At 44.9% G+C, this 20,416-nt stretch overlaps 1 protein-coding gene across 2 annotated transcripts in view; it reads right to left on the reverse strand.

Annotated features, from left to right (window-relative positions):
• Nucleotides 1-20,416, reverse strand: part of NBAS (NBAS subunit of NRZ tethering complex) — an 890,452-nt gene that overhangs the window by 23,998 nt on the left and 846,038 nt on the right. Inside the window, exon 53 of one of the 2 annotated variants that reach the window (XM_088451839.1) lies at nt 2,604-3,038. The exons of the other annotated variant lie outside the window; for it this stretch is intronic. The gene's annotated coding sequence lies outside the window, so the exon portion shown is untranslated. Of the gene's footprint in view, nt 1-2,603; nt 3,039-20,416 lie in introns of those variants that run through there. 2 annotated transcript variants of the gene reach the window in all.

Genomic DNA, 20,416 nt, shown 5'->3' on the forward strand with positions numbered 1-20,416 from the left:
TTATCGTGTTTGTTTATGACTTATGTCATATTATGTCTATTGTCATGTTTACATCTGCACAGCGCATGCTGTATCCTCTACCCCGGAAGTGTTGTTCATGGAGTATGGGGAGGCTTACAGCCGTTATACACATGCATGTACATGGTAGAGCCGGGTTGCCATGGTATTTCACCATGACAACGATGCTCCCAGTAGCCGCATCATGACGGGTGCGCCGGTCCCGCTCCTGTGACGTCACTCACTCGGCGGACGGCGCTGGGAAGACTGCAGGCTTGTATTAGGTGATGTCACTTGGTATATAGGTATGTACTGTATCACTTTTTTTCTGTTCTTGATAAAAGTCGTCAGACTGAAACGTTGAACAATGACCCTCTGGAGTTGTGAGTCTCATTTACATCAGTCCTGCGAGTGCCGCTGAGTTTCTTTTGTATATTTGGCCGCTTTTGACCATTAGAGGGCACCCGGACAAATATTCTGTTAGTGTGGAGTGCCGGCGTTTTTACATTATATATATAAATAAATATATATATATATATTATATACATATACAGTCAGGTCCATAAATATTGGGACATTGACAGAATTTTCATATTTTGGCCTCTATTCACCACAATGGCTTTGAAATGAAACAAACAAGATGTGCTTTACCTGCAGACTTTCAGATTTAATTTGAGGGTAATTACATCCAAATCAGGTGAACGGTGTAGGAATTACAACGGTTTCTATATGCGCCTCCCACTTTTTAAGGGGCCAAAAGTAATGGAACAAACTAAACAATCCTAAATTTATCTTTCACTTTTTAATACTTTGTTGCAAATCCTTTGCAGGCAATTACAGCCTGAAGTCTGGAACACATAGACATCACCAGACGCTGGGTTTCATCCCTGGTGATGCTCTGCCAGGCCTCTACTGCAAATGTCTTCAGTTCCTGCTTGTTCTTGGGGCATTTTCCCTTCAGTTTTGTCTTCATCAAGTGAAATGCATGCTCAATCGGATTCAGGTCAGGGGATTGACTTGGCCATTGCATAACATTCCACTTTTTAGCCTTAAAAAACTCTTTGGTTGCTTTTGCAGAATGCTTCGGGTCATTGTCCATCTGCACTGTGAAGCGCCGTCCAATGAGTTCTGAAGCATTTGACTGAATATGAGCATATAATATTGCCCGAAACACTTCAGAATTCATTCTGCTGCTTTTGTCAGCAGTCACATCATCAATAAGTACAAGGGAACCAGTTCCATTGGCAGCCATACATGCCCACGCCATGACACTACCACCACCAATGATGAGGTGGTATGTTTTGGATCATGAGCAGTTCCTTTCCTTCTCCATACTCTTCTCTTCCCATCACTCTGGTACAAGTTGATCTTTGTCTCATCTGTCCATAGGATGTTGTTCCAGAACTGTAATGGCTTTTTTAGATGTTGTTTGGCAAACTCTAATCTGGTCTTCCTGTTTTTGTGGCTCACCAATGGTTTGCATCTTGTGGTGAACCCTCTATATTCACTCTTGTGAAGTTTTCTCTTGATTGTTGACTTTGACACATATACATCTACCTCCTGGAGAGTGTTCTTGATTTGGCCAACTGTTGTGAAGGGGTTTTTCTTCACCAGGGAAATAATTCTTTTGTCATCCACCACAGTTGTTTTCCGTGGTCTTCCGGGTCTTTTGGTGTTGCTGAGCTCTCTGGTGCATTCTTTCTTTTTAAGAATGTTCCAAACAGTTGATTTGGCCACACCTAATGTTTTTGCTATCTCTCTGATGGGTTTGTTTTGATTTTTCAGCCTAATGATGGCTTGCTTCACTGATAGTGACAGCTCTTTGGATCTCATATTGAGAGTTGACAGCAACTGATTCCAAATGCAAATATCACACCTAGAATCAACTCCAGACCTTTTACCTGCTTAATTGATAATGAAATAACGAGGGAATAGCCCACACCTGTCCATGAAATAGCTTTTGAGTTGATAGTCCCATTACTTTTGGCCCCTTAAAAAGTGGGAGGCACACATTGAAACTGTTGTAATTCCTACACCGTTCACCCGATTTGGATGTAATTACCCTCAAATTAAATCTGAAAGTCTGCAGTTAAAGCACATCTTGTTTGTTTCATTTCAAAACCATTGTGGTGGTGAATAGAGGCCAAAATCTGAAATTTCTGTCAATGTCCCAATATTTATGGACCTGACTGTATATATATATATATATATATATATATATATATATATTAGGGATGTGCAGGCTCGGATAGGTTCGAGTTTGCACGTTGAGTTCGGATTTTTCCCTCCAAAAAAACAGAACTCAGAAAGAGGCAAAACGTCATCTTGCATGGACGAACATCATCATTCCTGGAGCTTTAAACCAGGTAACATTTTTTCAGTCTAAACTATGTGATAGCAGCTAACAGGTTTCCATCAGTGTGACGGATAGTGTAGGACCTGCAGAAAGTGGGGTCCCGTGATGTGGGCTGCGGGCTTAAATGCATTGATCAATCCATGAACTAAATTCCCATTATTTATTTACTTATTTATACATCATTGTGAGTGCTGGGTTTTCTGTTTTTTTTATATATATATATATATATATATATATATATAGTGCCAAATACACAGACAAGAACTTTTTTGACAGGATTAAGACAGTTGCCTATAGATAGGGTAGTCACCACTTTTCAGATTTGATGGTGTTACAGGAGGATCGTAATAAGCATGCCCTCTATTATAATGGGGATATGTAAGGGTGGGGCCTGGTGCACTTTCTGTTTGGGGTTCTTTTGTGTTTTGGTAAATAAACGCTCCAGAAACACCATTTGTATGTTCTGGGACTCTCGTGTAATGCATTGTTGCATACTCATGATCTGTGTGACAAAGGACTGCCGCCATTCCTTTTCTACATGAAGGAATCATTTGCTGCCGTGTGTCTTCCTGAGCCTAGATGGCACTGTCTGTGTCACACAGGTGCTCCACGAGGATGCTGGACATCACTTTCACCATTTCTTCCGAGTTGTTGAGTTTTTTCTTCCTTTACGGAACGGTTTAAACTGCAGAGGGGGAAAACAACAAAACCCATTAGAATCCGCACTTACCATATACAAACATAGCCGAGGTGTTAGAATACATGTGTTTGTGGCATTCTCACACTTGCACACTACCTACCCACTGCGACAGATACTGTGTTTTTACAAAATATATTTGCGCTCATAAAAAAATATGGTGGATCATACAGCTGGTATGCATAAATACACTGTGTCATAGGTGCCACGTCAGGATTCAAGACTACCTGCTGCTTAGAGCTTTTGGTTCCCCTGGGTGCACCAAAGAGTTTACATTCAAACAATATTAGAAGTTGTATTTTAAGATATTTTAAGTTGTAATGAAAGAACGACCTGAGGGTTGTGTGTTTAATGAATACTTACTGTTTTTGTGCAACTAGGGGGTCTTGGTAGCCTGTGACTTCAGCGTGGTCTGTGTCAGGGTGGTCTGTGATTCCTCTATGTCAATGCTGTGGGTCATCTCATCAGCAGAGGTATCTGGGTTGATGATGTCATGATGGTCATCAATCAGCAGGGGTGATGCAGGGCAGGAATGGGTAGTGGGTTGGCTTTGTTGAGTGGCCTGGCTGGACAGACGTGGGACTACTGGCAGCAGAAATGAATGACGACAAGCTGACAGGATTCGTAAGCGCGCAGTTACCTAATACACTGTAACAAAGCTCATAATACCGCCATTCCATCCTTTTTGCTCCGCTTTTGTTTCAGTTATGGTCATGGACCTTCGTAAACATCTTGTGCAGAGACTTTAACTTCTTCACGACTTGCTGCTGGGACCTTTTTATTCCCCTTGTTGCCAGGATCATGTTGTGATACACATGGGCATCCTTTACTGCGCCCGTTATTTGTCTCCTAATTTCTTCCTCACCCCTGATGCTTAAGAGCTCACGGACCTCCTCATAAGACCACATTGACACGCTCTATAAACGCTCTCTTTACACACAGCCTCTCCTCTCCAGGCCTGCCCAGCTCTCCACAAGCCAGCCTCTCCCAGCTCTGTCTCCACACAGCCTCTCCTCGCCAGGCCTGCCCAGCACCCTGCGCCCAGCTCTCCACAAGCCAGCCTCTCCCAGCTCTGTCTCCACACAGCCTCTCCTCTCCAGGCCTGCCCAACGCCCTACGCCCAGCTCTCCACAAACCAGCCCCTCCCAGCTCTGTCTCCACACAGCCTCTCCTCTCCAGGCCTGCCCAGCACCCTGCGCCCAGCTCTCCACAAGCCAGCCCCTCCCAGCTCTCTGTCTCCACACAGCCTCTCCTCTCCAGGCCTGCCCAACGCCCTGCGCCCAGCTCTCCACAAGCCAGCCTTACCCAGCTCTCTGTCTCCACACAGCCTCTCCTCTCCAGGCCTGCCCAACGCCCTGCGCCCAGCATTTTAGCATTTAGTGAATGCACAGAAGTGAATTTGCTCTTTTTTGCTCAGAATCTGATGGTTCTTTGTCAGATCAGGTCTGTGTGAAATGAGCATTTCAGGTTGGGAACTGAGCAGCAACAAAAAGATGGCTGCCAGGCTATAACCCATATCTAGGATTCTCACCACAACTAATAGTAATAACATGGCTGTTGCATATGAGAAGAAGTATGGATGGCACTAATCAAATCACCACTAGTGTACAATTAGATCCCCTCCTGCTTACCATACTTTGCCTAGCGCCGGTCACCACACATGAGCATTGAGACCGCCACTAGAGAGTACAGCTTGGCCTCTACGGGCGGCTACTGTGCATGTGCCCTAGGAGCAATGGCGTCTGCTGTAGATTCTGGCAGACATGCTCCCATGGTAATGCTGCCTGAAAGTATTCAAAACAGCAGTGGAGATATACAGTAACCCAACATATGGTGCTAAACAGGCAGAGGACACGGATGTGAATGATCTTCTAGGTTGTTACATTACTGAGATCTGAAATAAAATTCCCTAACTCACCGTGGTGTTCTGCTTAGTCTTTGGACATGACAAGAATCCTGCTTTGGAGATTAAATGAAAGCACAGTCACGGCACAAATCTTCCCAACTTAACATTTTCTAAATGATGTTTTTTTTCCTAATTACAGGTTCTGTGAATAGAACAATTTCAATATAGATGTGGTTAGTGACGGCGCTGAGCAGCCAGATTGGTTCCTGTAGTCCCATGTCGTTATGTTATTTTGTTAGCAATAACCTTCTGTGTGAGTAGAAGAAATTACACGTAGCTGTCACTCGCCATTTCCATGACACGACTCTTAGTATGGAGCATAAGATGATGTCCGTGTAATTCTCATTACCATTTTCATATCGTATAAACTATAATCTAACATCAGACGCCGATGCAAATATTATTTACAGGGTAACTTCTACAGCGACTTCAAAAGAGGAGTATATTTACTAAAGTGCAGGTTTTTAGAAGTGGAGTTGTTGCCCATAGCAACCAATCACATTCTAACTATTATCTTCAAGAAGGCGCTAGATAAATGATAAGTAGAATCTGATTGGTTGCCAAATGCAACATCTCCACTTCTAAAAACCCGCACTTTAGTACATATACCCCTTAGAGTGGGATGTACTATCAGTGACATGAGCTCAAACCACTAATCTATACTGTAGGAGAAATGGTCTATATTTACTGGCAAACTACCTGCATTGTATATGTATTTTTCGTTAAATCATATACATTTTGTGAACACAGGTGTTTTGTACATTCATGGTTTCATTCATTTATATATACTGTCCTGTATGCTTTGTGTGTGTGGAGGGGATATTTTGAGGTGAGCTGAAATTTTTGGACATTTGTTATTTTTTTTTATTAGAGTTGGACACGGTTATGAATAGAGATGTGCGCCGCCCCCGTGTTTTGGATCCAGATTCATCTTCATGTTTTGGTTTCGCAAAACCACCCTCACATGTTTTGGTTCCAGATTCATCTTCGTTTTTTTGTTTTGTATCTGTATTTTTAAAAAATAAAAAAAACAACTAAAATGACGTAATTTTGACCTATTAGCATGCCATCCAAAACCAGAGTTCGTTTTTCAAATCCGAGCTCCGAACTATGGGAAGATCCGCTGGGACCCTGTTCAACTCGGAACCCCGAAATTCGGTTGTTGTCGGTTGTCTGAGAACCAGACCCGCACTTCTCTAGTTATACATTAATGCCTGGTACATTATTTCTTTTCCACCTCCCTTTTGGCACCATGCTGTGATTGCACAACTGATTGACCCAGATTTCCAGGGTGACCATTATGGGAAAGAGTTCGAGAAGAAGATATTTCGTCAGACCAGTCAATGCCCATTCCTCAGACCAGGGAGCCAGGCACCACTGAGGTACCAGCTGGACCCTGTAGAACATGCTGCGTCTGTGGACAACTGCAAAATTGTCAGCAACCAGGGCAATCCACAACCGAACATCATTAAACTCCTTAAGAAACGAGAGCCAAACAGACAAGTCCTGCCTAATCTCTGATGACAACAAATCAAATGGTGAGGCTTACATACCCCGGTCATGGCCCTTTTCAGCTTCCAACAAGAAACTCTGCCCATGGGTATAACCCTATAGGCAACCCTCCCCTCCCCTCTCCCTCCCCCCCAACCCTAACCCTCCCTTAGGGGTTCCTAACCGTAACCTCCCCCCCAGGCCCCAGGGATGTCTAACCCTAACACCCCCCCCCCCCCCAAGGTTGCCTAAACCTAACCCCCCCTCCCCGCTCCCTAAACCTAACCTTCCGGGGGGGTGCCTGACTTTAACCTCCCCCTTCCCCTAGCCTAATCCTCACACACACACACACACACCCGCGTGGCTAACAGGTCCCGACGCCTGGCTTACCAACATTCGGTTTGCCAGGCGGGACTTAGACGCCTATCATTAGTCCCATGCCGGTATTTCGCAGTCAGGAAGCCGGCGGTCGGCATTTCGACTGCCGGCTTCCTGACTACATACCTTACGAACAGCTATAGACTCCACTATGACAGAGCAAAATGTGTCAACTGTATCCTAAGGAGATAGGCAAAACCCAGCGCAGCTAATCGATCTCTGTACCAGTATGGGTTAAAGGGACTAGGGAAGGGTTAAAAGGACTAGGGAAGAATAAAGGTAGGGTAGGAGAGTAAAATAAAAAGCCTGAAGGAAAAGAGCACAGGGACAGCAGAGAAAAGCAGCACAACAGTAAGATACAAAGCCGTCACTGGGATACACTTACCTCTGTCAGAAGACAGGAGCAAAGAGGTCTTGGCACACAGCCCAAACATTAAATAAACTATAACAGACACACCCCCGCACTGCCATAGGCCGATGCAAATATTATTTACAGGGTAACTTCTACAGCGACTTCAAAAGAGGAGTATATATTTACTAAAGTGCAGGTTTTTAGAAGTGGAGTTGTTGCCCATAGCAACCAATCACATTCTAACTATTATCTTCAAGAAGGCGCTAGATAAATGATAAGTAGAATCTGATTGGTTGCCAAATGCAACATCTCCACTTCTAAAAACCCGCACTTTAGTACATATACCCCTTAGAGTGGGATGTACTATCAGTGACATGAGCTCAAACCACTAATCTATACTGTAGGAGAAATGGTCTATATTTACTGGCAAACTACCTGCATTGTATATGTATTTTTCGTTAAATCATATACATTTTGTGAACACAGGTGTTTTGTACATTCATGGTTTCATTCATTTATATATACTGTCCTGTATGCTTTGTGTGTGTGGAGGGGATATTTTGAGGTGAGCTGAAATTTTTGGACATTTGTTATTTTTTTTTATTAGAGTTGGACACGGTTATGAATAGAGATGTGCGTCGCCCCCGTGTTTTGGATCCAGATTCATCTTCATGTTTTGGTTTCGCAAAACCACCCTCACATGTTTTGGTTCCAGATTCATCTTCGTTTTTTGGTTTTGTATCTGTATTTTTAAAAAATAAAAAAAACAACTAAAATGACGTAATTTTGACCTATTAGCATGCCATCCAAAACCAGAGTTCGTTTTTCAAATCCGAGCTCCGAACTATGGGAAGATCCGCTGGGACCCTGTTTGACTCGGAACCCCGAAATTCGGTTGTTGTCGGTTGTCTGAGAACCAGACCCGCACTTCTCTAGTTATACATTAATGCCTGGTACATTATTTCTTTTCCACCTCCCTTTTGGCACCATGCTGTGATTGCACAACTGATTGACCCAGATTTCCAGGGTGACCATTATGGGAAAGAGTTCGAGAAGAAGATATTTCGTCAGACCAGTCAATGCCCATTCCTCAGACCAGGGAGCCAGGCACCACTGAGGTACCAGCTGGACCCTGTAGAACATGCTGCGTCTGTGGACAACTGCAAAATTGTCAGCGACCAGGGCAATCCACAACCGAACATCATTAAACTCCTTAAGAAACGAGAGCCAAACAGACAAGTCCTGCCTAATCTCTGATGACAAACAAATCAAATGGTGAGGCTTACATACCCCGGTCATGGCCCTTTTCAGCTTCCAACAAGAAACTCTGCCCATGGGTATAACCCTACAGGCAACCCTCCCCTCCCCTCTCCCTCCCCCCAACCCTAACCCTCCCTTAGGGGTTCCTAACCGTAACCTCCCCCCCAGGCCCCAGGGATGTCTAACCCTAACCCCCCCCCCCCCCCAAGGTTGCCTAAACCTAACCCCCCCCTCCCCGCTCCCTAAACCTAACCTTCCGGGGGGGTGCCTGACTTTAACCTCCCCCTTCCCCTAGCCTAATCCTCACACACACACACAGACACACACACCCGCGTGGCTAACAGGTCCCGACGCCTGGCTTACCAACATTCGGTTTGCCAGGCGGGACTTAGACGCCTATCATTAGTCCCATGCCGGTATTTCGCAGTCAGGAAGCCGGCGGTCGGCATTTCGACTGCCGGCTTCCTGACTACATACCTTACGAACAGCTATAGACTCCACTATGACAGAGCAAAATGTGTCAACTGTATCCTAAGGAGATAGGCAAAACCCAGCGCAGCTAATCGATCTCTGTACCAGTATGGGTTAAAGGGACTAGGGAAGGGTTAAAAGGACTAGGGAAGAATAAAGGTAGGGTAGGAGAGAAAAATAAAAAGCCTGAAGGAAAAGAGCACAGGGACAGCAGAGAAAAGCAGCACAACAGTAAGATACAAAGCCGTCACTGGGATACACTTACCTCTGTCAGAAGACAGGAGCAAAGAGGTCTTGGCACACAGCCCAAACATTAAATAAACTATAACAGACACACCCCCGCACTGCCATAGGCCGATTGCAAACCAGGGATCAGCGCCCACGCCAGCCCCCATCAAGAGGTTTAAACCATCTCTTTTCTTATTGCAATCATTCAAATCCTCATGGCATTGTGTATATGAGGAGCACAGACAGCGTTAATAGCAATAACAAATAGCTACAATTATCTGAGACAACATGTTTCTCCCTGCCAGCTCCCATACAGCGCCCAGCACAGCAGCTACAGTAAGGTAGTACAAAAACATAATAATAATAGGAGCGATTTTCATGTTAATTGTCTCTCAGGCAGCGTGTCACAGGGCTGGAGAACTAGAACACTTATATTTTAAAATCTTCTGCATAAAATCCTAAACTACAATGAGTAAATTCAATTTGCAGAGAGCAATAAATGCGTTTGTTACACCTATGAGCTGTAGAGAGGGGTACGTGTAAATTTGGCACTAAGGTCCGCATTCAATTAGAAGCGAAAAGCCGAGATCCGCGAAAAAGTGTCGCCGATTGCGACTTTTCGTCTGTCGGAAAAGTATCGCCGTATTCAATTACATCCGCATTTCGTGTAGGCGAAACGCAATGCAATGTAATAGGTGAAAAAGATTCGCCTATGAATACATGGAGAAAAAAAGTGCAAAATCGCTATTTTGGGGTGCAAATGTGGGGAAACCACTCAGCACCCTTGGGACAGCCCCCAAAGAATAACTGCGTAAAAAAAAAAACTTAAAAAATAGAGGAACACCCCAAAAGAATACTTAGAAAAAGTGCAAACTGGGGGTACAAACTTAAAAACTAAATAAATAGAGTTTTGGGGGTTCTGCAAGGAGGGGTGAGGGTTTTTTTGTTTGCAGGTGCTTGCTTCAGGTGCGTTTTTTAAAACTTTAAGCTGCATACACACGGTCAGATAAAGTGGCCGATTTCAATGATAACGATCCTATCGTTATCGTTCAAATCGTCCAGTTTCTGGCCCCTGCAAACGATCAAACGATGGTCGACGCGCAGGCACGAATGGTCGTTATCGACCATCGCCCGGGCAAACATGGTCGATTTCAACCATGTTAGCCTGTTTACTATAGGGACCTGCGATCTTTAATCGCGGGTCGTTATAGGTTAATGCATTTTTTGGATGTTTGATAACGATCATCCAACACATGCAGAACAATCAGATAACGATCGTTATCTGATCGTCGTGCAGTCGTCCCGTGTGTACGCACCTTTTTACTTTAGCGACTTTAAACCATGCTTACACCCATTTTCAAGTACCCCAAATTTGACAGGACAACTTATTTTCTCAAACAAAAAACTGCTTAATGTTATTCTTCTTCACCACTTGTGCAAAGACGCTGTTTAGAAGAAATTGACACCCCTTATGTACCTTACGTCCTGCAGGCGAAATAGCATCGCGGGTGCGAAACTAATGAATACCGCCCTAAATATGAAACAACATACACTGTAAAATCTGTGGACCTGCAATACATCTTTATGTGTGTAGGCGCTCCTGCTTGTCTGCCTCCTGCACTGCAAACCGCATGCCCAGTCCATTGTGTTGGGAATCACCTTTGCTCCTAAATTTGCAGGTCCGTGGCTCTGGATAAATGTGCGTGCTTTGCTTCTAAACCTTTGTCACATTTTGGTTTTCTTTACAAAAAGAAGCTAAAATCATGTAATTTGGACCTGTGTCTGTTCCTACAGTATTATTAACATCAATAATATTCATTTTCAGTCAATTCTGACCACCTCATAGTCAAATTTAAAAAAAAAAAAAAAAAAAAAAAGGTGTACCGTCCCCCCCCTTCCCCAAGAAAAAAAAACAATGACTAGCCACGGACCTCTCAGCCTGGCCTGGTCTTGGAAAATCAGGGAAAAAAGGTGAGGGGTTCCCCCTATTTCCCAAGACCAGCACCGTGTTGAACAAGTCAGAGGGGTAATGCTATCGCTGGGAGACACACATCGTGGGGTCCCCCTGTCATAACGTTAACCAGCCCCAAACTGGTCAGTCCAAGGCTGGAATCCCTTGGAAACCCACAAAAGTCCTGGAACAGAACAGCATCCTGAAGCCAGTTTCACAGCTGCAGAGACGCCAACACTATGCAGTCTGTACAGCCGCTCGATGTGTCTTTCCCGCTACTCCCCATCGACCGGAGTCCTGAAGCCACGCGCTCAGGGGAGAAGACTGCTATGGCACTGACCATAATACGATTAAATACGAATCAGGTTATTAAGCCCCAGGACTCGGAAAGTGGGCGTGGAGTTTACTACACTCTCTTGGTAGTTCTGAAAAGCTCACCAAAATTTCTCAGTCTCCTGGACATTTGGGTAAATAAGTATGAATGCTTCTGCTGCGCATTACTGATTGCTAAAGGGGGCACCATTCCTCCATTGTCCTGCCAGCTTCCTCTGTTCCCTAACAATAACTGTCCACAGCTGCCGATACCCCCACACTTCTCCCTTGCAGCCAGGGTCAACTGGCCCACCGGGCACAGTGCAGCTGTTTGCCTGGCATTCAGCTGACTGACCCAGCGGTGGCAGCTGTAGACAACGTGCATCAGAAGCACCACAGATTCCATGTTCCGGAATCAGCTGTGACATCACAGGGAGGAGCTGCTGCAGACGTTCAGGGCTCCCTGCAGCCACAGGCACAGAGGAGCCAGGGCTATTACTCTGAGAGACATATCCTCCTGCTGGACACTCTGTATTATATGAAGGGCACTACAGCACTCTGCATTATATGGCAGTCACTGCAACACTCTATGCATTATATGGCAGTCACTACAACACTCTGCTTCACTGCAACAATCTCTGTATTGTGTGGTGGGCACTGCAAATTTTCGGTATTGCATGGAGGGCACAGTGATGCTATGAATTATATGGTGGGTACTGTGACACACTGCATTATACGGTGGCACTGCAACTCTCTGCATTAAATGGTGAGCACTGATGGTCTTTGAATTATATGGCAGGCATTGCGATGCTCTCTGCATTATAAGGTGGTCATTAAAATGCTCTCTGTATTGTCTGGCTGTCACAAAGATTGCAGATGAAATGAGCGATATTTACACAACTGCACATATGTAATTTTCTCAGATATCACTCTGTGCATGCGTCAAATTAACAGTCCAAAGTCACATGGATCTACATCAATGGGTGAACACAAGCGGTAACATGTTAGAGGGAAACAATTTGTAAATGGATGGGGGGTTCTGAGTGGCATGATACAGCAAATTTTCACAGGGATGTGGCTCATTTTACAAAGTTGAATAATCAGCATGGAAGAGGGGGCAACAACTAACTTGCCTCCAGCTGACTGGGATGAAGTTACGCCCGCCTCTGGTATTCGTGAGGAGGTGTGTGTGGCTACCGAGGGACATCAGCATTATCAGCTGCCAGCAATAAACCTATAATTGGTGACTGGTATTTCTGTGCAGCTGCTGGTGGTGCAATATGGTTGGAATGAACAGACACAGAGGACAGCCGAGACACGAATCCTAAACCATAACATGCTCCAATCTCCAGCTCATCAATAGATACTGTAATTTACAAAGTACTTTTATATGTGCTTATTTTTTCCATGAGAAAGCAGCAGAATCCTTGATAACAGTCATTTGAAATACCAGTGTAGGGGTTTGAATGGAAAAATAGGATTGACTAAACATAGATACTGTTTTCTTTAAATAAAAATGATAATTAATGAATTAACAATATAATTATATTAATTTTAGCTGTATGATTCATGCAGCCTTATGCTTTATTTGGAAATGGTTTGCAAATATTATTATTAAAATTATTTTTATTAAACAATCTAATTTACATATTACACATCTGTTTTTTTTTTTAAGAATCGGTAATTTCGTAATCATTTCATCACGTTCATGTCTGATGTAAAGTTACTCTCCCTCTGGGCAGTTTATGATGTGCTCCCCTTCCTTAAAAAGACATACTGTATGCACAAATAGATGTGCCCGCCTCACCTCAGGCGTATCTCGAACCCCATACTACATAAAAGAAATACATGAATTCTGCTAGTAAATAAAAAATTATTACAGATCAGCTAAATTACAGATTCGGAGCTGATACCAAGTTGGGCGTATGCTTTCGTTTAGTAAGAAATTGGCAACTTCAAACTATACACTGAAGCGCCAAAAGTCGACGTGGCATTGATTGCATAAGTGTACACAAGACATCTGGAGAGATTTTGACCCATGCCATCTGGAGAGCTTCCCACAACTCCCTGATATTTGTAAGTGCAGGACCTTGGGTGTGAATGGACCTCTCCACCCAGTCCCATAAATACTCAATTGGGTTAATGTCAGGCAAATGTGGTCGTCACACCATTCATAAGAACTCTCCGGAATGCTCCTCGTACCAATTCTGGACAATTTAGGACTGATGACATGCTGCATTATCCTGCTGGAATATTCCATAGTTGTGGGGATACATGAAGTCCATGAAGGGCTGCTAATGGTCTTCAGGCAATGCAACGTAGCGATCGCCAGTCGATGACATATTCAGGCGGACCAGTGGACTCAACCCATGCCACTTGAACACACCCCACACTATTATAGAACCACCACCAGCCTGCACGGTGCCTTATTGACAACTGGAGTCCCTGGCCTCATGGGGTCTGCGCCATTCCCGAACTTTACCATCAGCCTGAAACAACTGGAACCATGACTCATCAGACCTAAGAGCTAACGAAGCTCCCCCCACAGCCTCTAGCATGTAGGCCCTCTGTGAGGCCTACTATATAGCCCTACCTAGACCACCAGGGTTGTCGGGCACTAGGCCCGTGGGGCACTATCAGGCATTAGGCCTGTGGGCACATAGGCGGGCACAAAGCCTGGGTGCAGTAAAGGGCATTAGGTCCTATAGGGATTAATTGCCCCAAATAGGTGCAAGTGACCTTGGTACTAGGCCCAGGTCACTAATGAACAAAGTAGTCGGGCACTAGGCTTGTGGCCATAAGCCAGGCCTTTGCCTGTACACATATAGGAGGGCACTAGGCCCAATTCATTAAGCCCCAAGGCTAGGCAGGCCTATAGGGCTGAGCCCTGTATAAAGTGGCCCTGGGCATTAGGCCCAAGCTACTACGTGAGCCCCTACATTAGGCAGGCCCATAGGTCTGAGGCAACATATAAAGGGGACTCTGGGCATTAAGCCCAAGCCCCTCCCATGCCCTGTATTAGGCAAACAAAAGCCTGAGCCAGCGGTGAGTTGCTGTACGGTGCTCACCCTCACTGGAGCCCCCGTGGAGAGCTGTCAGGCTCCCACTAAAATAACAGATAATTTCCCAGTCACCAAGAAGAGGAGTTGGCCAGCTCTAGTTAGGCAGGTAGCAAGCTTTTAAAGGGACAGCACCGTGTTTTACTCTTGTGTCGTTACTGTCTGTGATTGTTGTTCTGTGCAGGGCAAAAGTTTAGTGGTTATTTGTTATACATGCCGCCCTACACACACTGTAAGTTGAGGGCGATGTTGTCATAGTATGGGTAGTAGTGTGACACAGGTTTAGGCCCTGCACGGCTGTGGTGTCTGGTTATCTCCTTACAGGGACCTGTAGGCAAGTGAGCAGATGAAGAGCAAGAGTGAACACGGTGAGCAATATCTGTACTTACTGTCTCTCACTGTCTGTTTGTTTCTTTCTGTCAATGTTCCTTCTGGGCGGACAGTGACCTTACATCCCGGTGCGGTCTTCACCTGGTGCGCGGGTACCTATAGGTGAAAACTCGGGATCTGAGGCCAAAAGTGCCAGTGATGATCTTCACTTAAAACTCAAATCTATTCCTCGGTCCGGTAGGACGTGTCAGTCGACGTGAGGAAGGATGGTTCTCACATCATCTCCTTTCTCCTAGGTATTCGTGTCCGTGTCCAGCTTGGAGTTCCAGGACCGTCTGAGCAACATACGGCCTGAAGGTGAGAGGGTGCGACGCGAGGTAAGATACAGAAGTACACCTGCACGGCAGCAGGTACCGCACCACTCTTACATTGGTGTAAATTTGAATAAGACATAAGTTCATCTTTAAACTATAAAGCATAATGTTCCAAAATCTGATTCCTAAATAATCTTTACACAGCTACACAGCCGTCTTCTTGCATTGTGATCATATCAAACTGAAGGAATTTGGGTGTGAATTGATCACAGAGTCTCTATTTAACAAGATTATTCCATGCATGAGAACATACTGTCATTTTATAAAGCAGGAACCGGCAATAAGGCATACTTACCGACTTTTAGGCAGCCAGGTCGGCCCTTTCGTCACAGTAGGTGGGTGGTGCAAGGGGGGGGCGTGGCGGCTCAATTGCGTCATTGTGACCCCGCCCCCTGCTGTACAGAGACGATATACAGGCATTGTAAAGCAGGGGGCGGGGCCACCATGAGGCGATTCAGCGTGAAATGCGTCATCGGCCCCCTGGACCGCCCACTTTTACACAGTAAGTGAGCAGTCGGAGGGGGAGTGCAGGCGGCAACCAGGGGAAGGGGTGCGGGCCGGTTCTGGGAGACTCACCTAGTCTTCCGGGTGGTCGTGAGCCCCACCCGATTTTCAGGAGGCTCCCGACCATATTGGCAGAGTAGGTATGTATGCGCTGATCTTCCTTTGCTACAGATGTCCTTATGTTTTAAGTTATATAATTATGGAACTAACAAAATCCGGATTTGTTATTGCACAAATGTAAGTAAAAATCACAAGGTTATATATTTTGCTAGAACAGCAGTTTTTGGAGAAAATGATTTTACAGGGAGAGACGACCAGCTAAGCGATAATTCCAGAAGAACATTTTGCAAAATATAGAAACTTGCATCTAAGCATTATTTCCAAACATCTTATGAAAATAAAATAACTTGTGACTTTGTTAGTGGTCTATCTTCTAATTCCCATCCATTTGTACCCTATTGGTCAAGCTAGATTATTATTAAATCAGCAGCCTACACTAGATTAAAGAATTCTCTCATCTGTATTAATGGTCTGATTTAAAGTTTGAAGCATTTTGCACCACGAAATGTACGTTTAAACATTTTGCTTCGTAAATTGTCGATTTGCATCCAAGGTTTCTTAAGATACAACCAGCTAAAAATACAGAAGTATATTTACGTCAGATGAATATCAGGTAAATTAATTTTTATAGCTACACCCAAAAATAGAGTAGACATGTTGCTTGTGTCATGCTCCGGACACTTAAAACCACCTTTTTACTTCTCCGATGCCTGTCCAGGCTAGCGCTGAGGTCTGCTCGCGCTGTGCATCACTCCCGGATAGCACAGAGGTCTGCTCACGCTGCACATCGCACCCGGCTGGTGCTGAGGTCTGCTCCTGCCCCGTTTGCTCAGTGTCCTGGACGTTGGGCATGAAGATGGCTCTCTGCAGTCACTAGCTCACAGGATGTCTCCCCCACATGACGGTATACAAACTGCATGCTAGAGTTCCCTACAGAACAGCAGTATGGGTGCAGTCATGTTTGACTCTGTCACCTGACTCTCCTACACCACTCAGAGTGCTGCTCCCAGACCAGCAGATTGCAGCATCCAATCCCTGGGGATCCTCCCCTATAAATTCCATTCCAGACTGGCTTCTGTGACATTAGCCCAGTATAATGTCGCTTCTTGCTGAAATTACAGCTCAGTGCTGAGCTCCCGGATACTCTGTGTCTGAACGGTCCCAGTCCGTTATATCCAGTTCCTACATCTGGTAAACAAATCTCCTATACCATCTTGCATACCAGTCTGGTTTTTACCATTGAGACTTGTTCTTACAGCCACCTGCCAATACCTACAACCATCGGTCACATCTGATGCTTCCAACATCGGACTCTTATCAATTAAGTTCCTCAATTCATCAACATCGGACTCATATCAATTAAATTCTTCAACATCAGTGTCAAACCGATTAAGTTAATCAATTCTTCAACATCGGATTCAAATCCATCAAGTTCTTCAATTCATCAACATCGGTCTCAGGGCCTGATTCAATAAGGATCACAGTTGCTTATACACACGCAATAGGCTGATTATTTCGCAAGCCTACACGTGCGCGAACCAGATGCTGCGATCGGGGAAACTCTCACTTTAGTAACACTCTGGCAACAGACTAAGGGGCCTATTCATCAACACTAAAATAATGGGTTTAAGGACAATATTCATGAACACACTTAACACAGGAGATATCACATATTTCCTGGTTAATTCCGCCTGCGTTAATTTCCACACTCCCCATACATTAGAATGGGGATATGGAAATTATGCTATTCATCAAATTCTGACAATTATGTATTTTTCAGAATTTGATGATGTTGCTCTACGCCACTCTCAGGTGGCGTATAGCGGGTGATACTTACCTGCCTTCAGCTGGTCAGGTCCTCCTCCGGCTCGATCCGATGCTCCCTTTTCCCTCCTCCAGCTCCAGTTGCTACTCTGACACTGTGTTCTCCCGCCAGAACACAGTAAAGTTTAGAAAAAGAAAAAAAAAAAAAATATTTTTTTTCCCTAAACTTTACTGTGTTCTGTCGAGAGAGCACAGGGCCTGATTCAGAGCGGCTCGCTGTTTGAGAGCGCTCGCTCTGAATCAGGGCGGGGATTATTTTATTTTATTTCGGCCTCCAAGCTGCTCGCTAAGCTGTGGGTGACCAACCACAGCTTTTGCGAGCGGCCTGGCGATGGTCGTGATTATCGCGACCAACGGGCTTGCGAGGAGACCCTGTGGTAGGGTCTCAGCTCTCGCAAGCCCGAGTGGACTTTGTGCAGCCACCCCCCTCCCCATGTCATTGACAGCCGCCCCGTCTTGTAGTGGGACCTGTTGCGACGGAGCTACCGTCGCAGTACGGGTCTCGCGCATGCGCACGCCAGAGGCGGCGTATGCGCAGTCGGGGACCATCTGAATCAGGCCCACAGTGTCAGAAGGAGGCGGCTGCAGCGGCCAGGTACGTGAGGGTTGGGGGACGTGGGGGTTGGGGTGGACAAGGAATTACCGCAGCTGCAGGCAGTGCTGCACATGCGCTGCTTTTGTGAATGTAACGGCGCATGCGCAGCACTGATTACAGCTGCGGTAAGGTAGAGCAGATAGGGAGAAGTATCTATTTCCCGTAAAGCTGTCATCGCAAAAATTACAGCTTTTTGGAATACATACTTACAGTATGGAGAGTTGAAATTACGAATACCTCCGGTAATTAGGTAGGACTCCATGCAAGTTCTAAACCTAATTACCTCCAGAGAATTTTTAGTAATGATGACCCTAAGGCAGATTCCCATTCGCTAACCAATTCCAAGATTATTACATGATTGTCCCTTTAAATCAGCACTGCTCTCTCCCACACAGTCAACACCAGGAGGACAAGGAGTAAGGGAAGAGAGCCCTGATCGGGTAAAAGGCCACCAGCCCTTCGGTTTCACAGAGCTGGACTGTTATGGAATACAAACACACCCACATCCATTTACCACTTCTTAAATCAAACCGGAACATTCTTTCCTGCAATAATGTAAATGGCACATGGGGGGCTACAGATTGCCAACTACAGGGGTCAAATACCCCAACAGCCAATAAGCAGCAATTAGATTCCATTGCAAATTGATAACTTTTGGACACTGCATCGTACATCCATGGTAGTAACCTTATTATAATGAGTGTGCTGTAGGACAATTACGTTAAGCTGAAAGGACATAGAGGGTCACATTAATGGCATGCAGGGTGGCACAGTAACTTCAGTGGGAAGGAATATTGCATTTCCTTAGGCAATAACAAATATCTTATTTAGCAGTGATGCGATGTGGTAGGTGGTGCAGGCTTAGAATACATGTTGGGGTAAAGCATCCTAATGGGAGTCAGAAAGCAAATATCTTGGAGATACACTGACATTTATGTTGCATAAAGCAGATGAATAGGACCATAGCACATTGAAATTCATGGCTGAGCTGTCTCCATCCTGCACTGAATAGCCCCTTAAATCTGAGCTCTCCTCTCGCAGGATCCTCCTGCCATTTCAGAGCACAGCCTATTAGCCTATTAATAGTTTTTTTTTAGTGGCAATGAATTTCCTTCTAAATCAGATGCTGCTGCACAGATAACATATTTCTATACCTAGTTGGCTATGGTGGAAGAAATTGGAATTTTAATTTATTTTTTATTTCTGCATATAAATATTACACAAGCTGCAAGTGCCGTGTAAGTGATGTCTGCCGACTGCTTCTCCCATAAGCCTAAAAACAGCAGTCTCTGCTTAATAAGGAAAATGAATGAAGAACCCCTGCAGCAAATCTAATGAACTCTTATAAGTGGGAATCCCAGAGGCGCAGAGTAATCTGTAACCGTCACCACCTAGGTGATTGGCTGCCACACACAGCGGCCTCTCTCCGCGTTCTGACAATGACGCAGTGAGCGCTTGCAGTGTGTGTTATCGGGAAGGGGAGGGGGCAGAGATGCAGATAGCAGCTGACATTACACCCGGAATACTGTATCTGAACAGTTACAAGGAAAGGATATCTATAGCGTGTGACAGCAGTTTCAACTGCAACCATCAATTAAACGTTCTATGGTCGAATGTAACGTGACATGCAAATATCACAGGGGTTACGTATCCGCGTCTCGATGTAGATTTAGGAAAATGTGTTGTTTTTATAAAGTTATCATATCGTAATGTCACTATCCCTTTGCTAGAAACATAAAATAGCCTGAATCCATTTCACTTTGTTCTAAAGATAAATCAGCAAAGTTCCACCTTTGAAGTTATTGAAGTACGATGAAGAAAGTAAATGCTAAAAAATAAGAATGTTGGTGTTTGCCATTTTCTCTTTTTTTATTTAGACTGCTATTAATGATCTATAATTCTATATACAGTGTCATGGACTACCGTGGCAACCACAGTCACGTGACACATGATGTATTATATGCCCTCTGCTCACCAGTCTGTGCATTACACGCCCTCTCCTCACCAATCTGTATATTACAGTTCATGCCCTCTCCTCACCAGTCTGTGCACTACACGCCCTCTCCTCACCAGTCTGTGCATTACACGCCCTCTCCTCACCAGTCTGTGCATTACAGTACACGCCATCTCCACCAGTCTGGGCATTACACGCCCTCTCCTCACCAATCTGTATATTACAGTTCATGCCCTCTCCTCACCAGTCTGGGCATTACACACCCTCTCCTCACCAGTCTGTGCATTACACGACTTCTCCTCACCAGTCTGTGCATT

Source organism: Taudactylus pleione, unplaced genomic scaffold (genome assembly GCF_031769625.1).
Source record: "Taudactylus pleione unplaced genomic scaffold, aTauple2 ptg000030l, whole genome shotgun sequence".
NCBI classification, from domain to species: domain Eukaryota; kingdom Metazoa; phylum Chordata; class Amphibia; order Anura; family Myobatrachidae; genus Taudactylus; species Taudactylus pleione.